The sequence below is a fragment of the Berghia stephanieae genome, chromosome 2, assembly GCF_034508935.2.
Source record: "Berghia stephanieae isolate SIO BIC M18660-M18661 chromosome 2, UCSD_Bste_1.3, whole genome shotgun sequence".
NCBI lineage: Eukaryota > Metazoa > Mollusca > Gastropoda > Nudibranchia > Aeolidiidae > Berghia > Berghia stephanieae.
In genome coordinates this window covers 59,385,621-59,395,259 of record NC_088361.1, presented here as the reverse complement: position 1 = coordinate 59,395,259, position 9,639 = coordinate 59,385,621, and positions in this window count along the sequence as shown.

Here is a 9,639-nt window from a genome sequence, read left to right as displayed (position 1 = left end):
GTGAAATAGATTCTTTGCATTAAAACTTCAGGTGAATGTTCGACGATGGCTGTGCCTCCAACCTATTCAATATAATTGTTGTCTCACAACTGACTTGGACTAGCACACTTCATAACACATTTGTCATAGGACCACTTTGATTCCGTTCTATTTCTCTTTATGTTGGTAAAAAATGACTATTTAGCCTTACAAGTTATATCATTATTTGTTGCATGCATATATTCAAGTTTGTAAAAGATCTTTTGAACAACTCGTGCTGGGAGTGATATATTTTATTTTTCATTTAGATAAAGGACATAACTTGGAAAATAAATTGCATATTACACGCATTTCCTTGTTTTAAAAAAGGTTGTTGATCCAATTAATGAAAGTTAGATTCTAGCCAAAATTTTAAACTTTCTAGCCATTTGACACTTTTTGTCACCAAATAGAAAACGATTTATTAATGTTCTCTCTCTCTCTCTCTCTCTCTCTCTCTCTCTCTCTCTCTCTCTCTCTCTTTCTCTTTCTCTCTCTCTCTCTCTCTCTCTCTCTCTCTTCTCTTCTCTTCTCTTCTCTCTCTCTCTCTCTCTCTCTCTCTCTCTCTCTCTCTCTCTCTCTCTCTCTCTCTCTCTCTCTCTCTCTCTCTCTCTCTCTCTCTCGATAAGATCTGATTTAAAATGGTCCTGGTGATATTTTTGTCACGGTGGGTTACAAGCCTGATCATTTATTAGATCTAATGACGACATGAAGCAATAATTCATTAAATAATAATTGTCCAGTATTATTGTCTTTCAATGAAGTGACAAGATCCGCTATTGTTACTACTCAAAGTGTGTTACCATTTGGAGTATGTTGTGTGAATTTAAAGGGTGCAAAAGAAGATCATAAATGAGATAATATCCAAAGAATATTTTAAAATATACCACTATGACAAATGGAATGTTAAATTTGATATGATAATATGGTGCCTTTGCGGTGTGATGATTGCTTGATTGTTGTTTTGGTTTTTAACATTTTTTTTTTTTGGAATTGATGAGATGACGGATGTGGTGATTCTTTAAATAAAATGTTTAGAATAATTGTATATTTGTTCATCTTGTAACCTAACAATTCTGATCTAGATTTTCTAATCCCATTGTCAGTAGGTTTACCAAAACTATATTGATATTTGAATTTATAATATGTATATTAGATATTATTTCTTTCATCTTATTTGAATAGAAATCAGGTCTATGCAAAAATCCTGTTTTCAAGACTTGTGTGATCAAAGAGAATAACTGCCATTAAGGAAAACTGGCTGTGTTGGATGAGTTGATGAAATCTCGATAATTAGTTGATAAATATTTTATGCATCCCCGATTTAAGGATTTAAAGGGTCGAATATTGAAAAATTTTGAATTTTGAAATAGAAGTTATAGACTTTGTTGACAACGGCCTAAGCCTGTCATGGAAAAAACTTTAATTGAATCATAAGAGAAAGAGTACAGAACTCATCAAATTTGTTTCGATGTATTTTATGCATGGTCTTCCACTTCCGCAGTTTACATCTTTTTTTATTTAGTTTTTTTTTTTTTTTTTTCATTTGTGTAAGATCCCTATCCACTTGATAAAGTTATGATTTCTCTTTGTACTATTTGTAATTTGGCATAAAACATTTATCTACAATTGCAGGGTGCAAAACATTGTCCATCTGGGCTCGTATGTCTAAATCAGTCCACAACCTCGCTATCCCTTCAACCTCCTTACACCGTTCTTTCCATTTGAATATCCCTCCATGTCATTTTCACTGCTGCTGAAATGACCTAAAAGTTGTGTGTGTTCAAACCATGAAAAGTAAAGATCATATTAACGAGGGAAAACTCACAAATAAGTTGTGGTTCTTTCCTATCCACGCTTTTCTTCTTCTCTCCTTTAGTTTCCCTTACTCACAGGTCAGGTCTTTTACACACACAGGGCTTTTACACACCCACAATGAATAATTAGACTCATAGCTTAAATATTAATTGTATTGTATATTATATATATATGCAGTAATCATAAAATCTATTAAAAGTCAAAGCGAATACTTTCCAACTATGAAGATAGCTCACTTCTATAGCAGTTTCTCTCTCTCTCTCTCTCTCTCTCTCTCTCTCTCTCTCTCTCTCTCTCTCTCTCTCTCTCTCTCTCTCTCTCTCTCTCTCTCTCACTCTCGTTTTTTTCTTCTTTTTTTCATACCTTTCTATTCATCATTGTTTTTGTTGTTGTTGTTATTTTGTAACATTCCAGTTCCAGAGTTACTGAGTTTGTAATATCTTCTGATATTTTTTGTAGATGATAACAATCGGACCTCGATCTTACCCAATGCAATTTGTAGTTAATTGTTGATAATGAAAGACAGTGTTGTTGAATATATGAAAGAGTATGTTGATTGTTTTTTTTTCCTCCCTCACATCACACCTCATACATTAATCTCAATGATCTCTGTGTTGAGTTAAACTGATGCAGCAATGATTTGTCAAAATGTTAAAATAATCGAAAGTTTTCATATTAACTCTGTATCGTATCCATCATCGTTTATACAATTCTCCATAAGCTGATCTTTGAGTAGCAGGACATATTCCATTTGTACATGATAAGAGAAAAAATGTATTCATCAAATTCCAAATAGAGTGTATGCAAGTTAAGAATACAAAATCCGAAATTTTGGGTGGGGTTCCTGACCATAGTGGGCAGGGAGGCACTTACTGTGTCTTCTATCCCCCTGTATCTGTTTTCTACATGCTTTCTGTCTTTGTCTTGGAATGAGATTTCTTGGTTTTGTCCTGGTCCTGGCCGAATACCCTGGCTGAGAAGGAAACAGTCAAATGTATGGTTAGTTTTGGGAGATGATATTGTTTTCCTTGTAAATCATCTCTCTGTTATTTACTGTATTGTTTTGTTTACGTGTTATATATGATTTGTAAACATTTGAGTGTATTCCTCTTAGTGAGGATCTGTGCTTGTGTATGGATGAGACTTTTAGGTGATCTCAAACTAAGTACTTTGATGGTGTGCTCTTGGAATCTACATGTTTCCTATTTGAACCAATTCCCCTTTGTCTTACCTTTTCTTTGGTGATTTAATTGTAATTCTAGAACTTCTTACTTTCCCATTCTCTTCCTTTTTATTGGTGCTGATATGACCTTAATGTGTTGCAAGCGCCGAAAAAACCTTAAAACAAATTTTAAAAAACAAAATCCGAAATTATTTCTCGAGAGGATATATTATTTTTCATCCAGGAGGATATATTATTTTTTCAAACTGAAAGAACAGCTTATCGAGATCCAGTCTCAGGAATGATTAGAAGATGTGTAATACCAATTACTTGTAGCAGCTACAAACATTGAAATGAAACATTCTTTACACATTTGAGGTTGTGATTGAATTAAATTATAATATAACTGCACAACATTGTGATACATTCTTGTCGGTAGATGTATTTTTTATTAGTCTAATATTAATATAAGTATTTATATATTATAGCCATTTATATTTTTTGCCATTTTTGAGTTTAGTCGACTGCTCAGTACGGCATGCACACACTGGTGACAAAAAAAGATGTAATATTCATATAAAATAAAATGCTTTCTGTAAGGATGTTTATTGACAAGGAAGACAATATGGGTCACATCCTCAGTCACTTGTAGACACATGGATAAATTGTTCTTTAAATCTGCTTATGTTTCTGTGTGGACCAGTCCCATTTGTCTCACTTTTTTTCTATGGGCTTATTAGTTAATACAGTTGTCTCCACTTAATCGCACACCTTCAGGAGTTCAGGTCAGTGTGTCGATTAAGCGGAGAAGCTAAAAATAGCATCTAAGCACCAGCTTTCATGTTACATTCATGTAGGACCTTCTCTTAGTCTTCTATGAGTTTTGAACCGTCATATTCAAGATATGGCCTCATTAGAAGTTTTTTTTTTGTTTGTTTTTGTTTTGTTTTGTTTTTTGGGTTTTTTTTTGTTTGTTTTTATTTTCTTGTTTTGCTTGTTTGTTTTTTTCTTGTTTTCTTTCTTTTCATTTTCATGTTTTTATTCAACAACAAAATTTGACATCATTTTTTGTAAGAATAGTAGTGACGTGTTGATTGCTATCTATTCTGTGCAAGGTGTTTTCTATACCCTTGCCTCCAATATCGCCAATGTTGGTAGATATGTCAAACATTCTTCATGATTGAAGCAGCGTAGTTTGACCACTATGTCAAGTTTTTTAGTGTTTGCCAGGGGTGGTGTGTCAAAATTCCGATGACTCAGCCTCATTATCCAGGATTTTTTTTTTATGTGGCTGAAAGGAGTAGATGTCAGTTCACTATTGATGGGTATATTGTTGTCCAATTGAGATGGTGTGTGATTAAGCAGAGCAATTATATAGAAACAATTCTGTTTTTCGGGAAAGTGTAGCGTATAAGCGGAGTGTGTGATTAACCGATGTGCGATTAAGCGGAGTGAACTGTACCTTAATTAAGTTCATTAAATTGCCCATTATATTTCTTTTTATTAGTTCTGAAATTACCTAAAATTACAACAAAGCCCCCAAAACAATCAAACATGTTAGCTGTTTTGTAATTTAAGATATTTGCTCACAACCTGTTGTGCACGTCCAGACAACGAATTGAGCATCTAACTCTATACTGTGTTGTTTGTTTGTTTTTCCTGTAGCATATCAGATTAGAATACGGGTAGCAGTGTGTGCATGCTTCTACAGTGTTCCCAAATCTGGGTAGAAATTTTTTAGAATGATCTTGACCACATCGTTTGAAGTGAGTTATTAATCAAAATGTTGAATGAAAGAGTAAATTAAGTGTTTTATTTTAAGATTAACAATCTGTAATTTTCTTTAATCGACGTCTGTGAACCAGGCACTGTTGAACATTTTTTAAAAGACGATTCAAGATTCTAAGTGATGCAAGAGTTAAAAGATAATATATCATTAAAGTCCATATTCTGCATGTGTATCACTACTTTTTCTCTCGGTCGACGTGTGCATATTTGCAGGTCTGATAGCAATGCTATTATGGGCTTGGTTTACTTTGTAATGGACAATTTATTGTGTTGGGAGTATTTCCATTACAAATAATGAGCCCATCTAATTTGGTTTATCAGACCTGCAAATGAGTACACGTTGCTGATAGTACGTTATTACATCACAGCATTCAGATCATGTTTTTGAACTGAATACGTAAAGTTTAGGTAGTTTCTGGAAATTCTTTGTGACATTATTATAGTGAAGTTCACTCTCCCAACTTTGATTTCAAAGACTTGAGCTACTGATAAAAAAAAGCATTTGAATGAATCCTTTTGTTAGCTTAGAACACCTGATAATTTAAAGCGTTTTGAGTACATTTAGTGAATATTGCGCTATATAAAACATTTACTGAATATTGCACTATATAAAAGCTCAATTTTTTTTTAGCGCAGATAATAGTTTGGGATTTTATATGGTTACAGACTAGCTGCAATGATTATTATATTGCTCTTATATCTACTTCTGATAATGATTATCAATTCGTCCCTTTAGCGGGTGGTTGGATGGGAGCATCACCCTTGAATCATATACCTATGATGTTCGCATGGGTGTACGATCCGATAGTGATGTCGTTTCTTCTTCTCTTTACTAGCCTATCCTGCTTCTTTGGTTTGTGATTGTATTTTTGACAGGGGATATTTTTTTTCCTGTAAATCTTCTGCCTGTTTGTTCTTGGTTATTTATAATTTAGCTTATGATATCTTTAGGTTATGATTTTGATTTACATTTGTACTATTTTTGTTAGATTGCTTGTGTTTTTGTTTCAGCGGTCTCTCATATAACCTCAATTGTGTTGGAAGAGACCTAAAGCAACAAACAAACAAACAAACAAAATTCGTCCCTTTGTCTTACACTTTTCCTTGAGTGCGTGGGAGTTAGATCTTAAATTTTGACTTTTCTAGTATTTTCCCATTTACTTGCGCTGTGCTGAAATGATCTTAAAGTTTTGCAAGCGCTATAATATCACTAAAACAAAAACAAAAAAAAAGAAAAAACAATGTAATGGTATGTACAAATGTAATAAAATTGTTATTGTTGAGTGTTATTTTGTCTTCCATGCAAATAATCAATTCCTCTGCATGAGTTGTTGGATTATGTATCTATTTTCTATCGGTGTATAGAAGGGTCATAGAATGTTTGTTTTTTTGTTGTTGTTTTTTTCTTTTCATTTTTCTTTGATTTGGTCTAAAAGCTGGAATAGATTGATACATTACTATTTATTTGATAATAATAACAATGATTACAATAATCAAAAGTTTTGATTGATATTAATATGTAAAGTTACCTTATAATAAATAATAAATTATTTGTCAAAATTGATACAATGTTTTTGTCATTTACTCTTTAATAGATTGTTGTGTATTATGTACGTTATTATCATTTTGTGTTTTCGTGAAAAATGCATGTCTGGATGGGGATGGAGGTACTTATGTCTCTTCTATTCCCCTGTATCTGTTTTCCAATTGCTATCTGTCTTTGTCTTGGAATGAGATTACTTAGTTTTGTCCTGACCCTGGCAGGATTCCTTGACTGGGAGGGAAACAGTCGAATGTAGAGTAGTCGTTTTGGGAGATGATTTTTTAAATTTTTTCCTTGTAAATCATCTCTCTGTTGTTATATACTGTTTTTTGTTTTTTAACAAATGATATGTAAACATTTGAGTGTGTTCATCTTAGTGGGATCTGATCCCCATTTGTTCCCAGTTCCCCTTTGTCTTCCTTTCTCTTGGGTGCTTTAATTGTAATTCTAGAACTGTTTACTATTCCATTTTCTTCCTTTTTACTGGCGCTGATATAACCTAAATGTGTTGCAAGCGCCGTAAAACCCTTCAAAACAAACAAAAACAAAATTAGTGGGACCTTGTGTTGGTGCCTTTTATGTAATCTCAAACTTAGTTCGTACACTGATAGTGTGCTCTTGGAATCTACATCTGTTCCCTATTTGAACCATTCCCCTTTGTCTTACTTTTTCCTCAAGTCCTTTTAAGTGTACATCTATAATGTTTTTACTATCCAATTTTCTTCCTTTTTGCTGGCGTTGATATGACCTAAATGTGTTGCAAGCGACGTAAAACCCTTATAAACATAACAAAACTAGGGCTGTAAAACCCTTAAAAACAAAACAAAAATACATGTCATTGCATTGCATATGGTGTGTTGTGTGTGTGTGTGTGTGTGTGTGTGTTGGGGGGAAGGGGGATTATATTTTTTCCCATGCCAAACATCTCTTGCTGCTTCTGATATATGTTGAACTCATTTCTTTTCGAAACCTTTGACCATTCTTTTATCTTCTTTTTTACTGGTGCTGAAATGACTAATAAGATTGGACGCCTATATCTGTTTCTCTCTCTCTCTCTCTCTCTCTCTCTCTCTCTCTCTCTCTCTCTCTCTCTCTCTCTCTCTCTCACTCTCTCTGGGTGGGGTTCCTGACCTCCCATAGTGGGCAGGGGGGTACATACTGTGTCTTCTATCCCCTTATAACTGTTTTCCAACATGCTTTCTGTCTTTGTCTTGGAATGAGATTACTTGGTTTTGTCCTGGCCCCCGCCTGAGTCCTATCTGGGAGGGAAACAGTCAAATGCATAGTTATTGTTTTGGGAGATGATATTTTTTTCCTTGTAAATCATCTCTCTATTATGTATTATTATATTTGTTATTTTCAATGTATAATTTAGGCATTTGAGTGTATTCCTCTTTGTTGGATTTTGTGCTTGTGTCTGGATGAGACTTATAGGTGGTCTCAAACTAAGTACATTGGTGGTATACACTTGGAATCTACATCTGATCCCTCTTTGTTCCCAGTTCCCCGTTGTCTTACTTTTTCTTGGCTGCTTTAATTGTAATTCTATAACTTTTTACTATCCCATTTTCTTCCTTTTTACTGGCGCTGATATAACCTAAATGTGTTGCAAGCGCCGTAAAACCCTTAAAAACTAAAAACAAATTCTCTCTCTCTCTCTCTCTCTCTCTCTCTCTCTCTCTCTCTCTCTCTCTCTCTCTCTCCCCTCTCTCTCTCTCTCTCTCTCTCTCTCTCCCTCTCTCTCTCTCTCTCTCTCTCTCTCTCTCTCTCTCTCTCTCTCTGCGCGCGCATGTGGGTAGACCCTTTTCTTTTCAGTGAGTGCTGACATAATCAGTAGTTTGAAATTATTTTTTTTTTCGTTTTCTGAAAGAATAAAGTTCACCATAGCATTTTAATCTTTATTTGAAGTAATTCGGGTGATTTTTTAAATGATGTTATTGTCAGATTTATGTGAAAGATATCCAGCAACTTTTCTCAAATTTCATACAGTATCAACTTGACTACCTCTAAAAAATATTTAGAAGTGAAAATACGCTTTGATGTTTCCCGAAGGTACAAAAAGAGTTGATTTATTAATTTATGACAAGACTTCATTTTTTATTTTTTTAAATTTACCTTCTAACTAAACTTGGCAATATCTCAGTTCAAACCTTTTCACCATCCGACTGATCATGTCATTCACTGCAACAAATATGTATCAAGCAGTATTACATTCCTAAATAATTTAATTTTGGTAGAAGGAGCTGATGAAAAGAACTAATATTCAATGAAAAGTGTGTATATTTGGGAAAGGCCTATTCCCCCACTCCCGCACCCACCCTCAGCCGTGGCCCATAGGAGACGGTATCTCGATTGCCTTTCCATAACGTGACTCTCTGTCCTAGCTCTGGAATGTTTAGTATTGCATGGGCCGAGGATTGGATCATCAACACGTTTGTTGGAGACATCCCATAGGTAGGATGTCGTCAACGTCAGGAATTCAACTTTTTCTTGGTAGGCGGGGAGGTCACTATTGCCGTGAGTTCTATATCCCCTATTTTATGTGATCTTCTTTTCCGGGACGTTTTCTTTATCTTAGAATGGGTTTACTTGGTTTTGTTCAGGCCCAGATCGGGGTCCCTTAGCTGATAAGGAAACGGTCAGATATATAGTATTTGCTTTTGTTTGTTTGCTTGTTTTTGTGTTTAAGGGTTTTATCGCGCTTGCAACACAATTAGGTCATATTAACCCCAGTAAAAATGGAAGAAAATTGGATAGTAAAAACATTCTGGATGTACAATTATAAAGACTTGAGGAAAAGTAAGACATGGGAGAGTTGGTTCATATAGGGAACAGATGTAGATTCCAAGAGCACACTATCAGTGTACTTCGTTTGAGATCACATATAAGTCTCACCCAGACACAAACACAAGATCCCACTAAGTGGAATATACCCAAATGTTTACAAATCCTATATTTAAAAAAAAAACACATACATAACAGTACATAACAGAGAGATGATTTACAAAGAAAAAAAATCATCTCCCAAAACTACAACTATACATTAGACTGTTTCCCTCCCAGCCAAGGACTCCGGCCAGAGTCAGGAAAAAAACTAAGTAATCCCATTCCAAGACAAAGACAGAAAACAATTGGAAAACAGACACATCAAGTACCTTTCTGCCCACTACGGGAGGTCGGGAATCCCACCCAGGTATTAGTTTTTGGACGGATCATTATATAGTGTATATGTAAAAAGCAAACATCAATACAAACAAAACAAAACCAAACAAACAAACAAATAATATATATCCACAAAACGTGCTCAAAC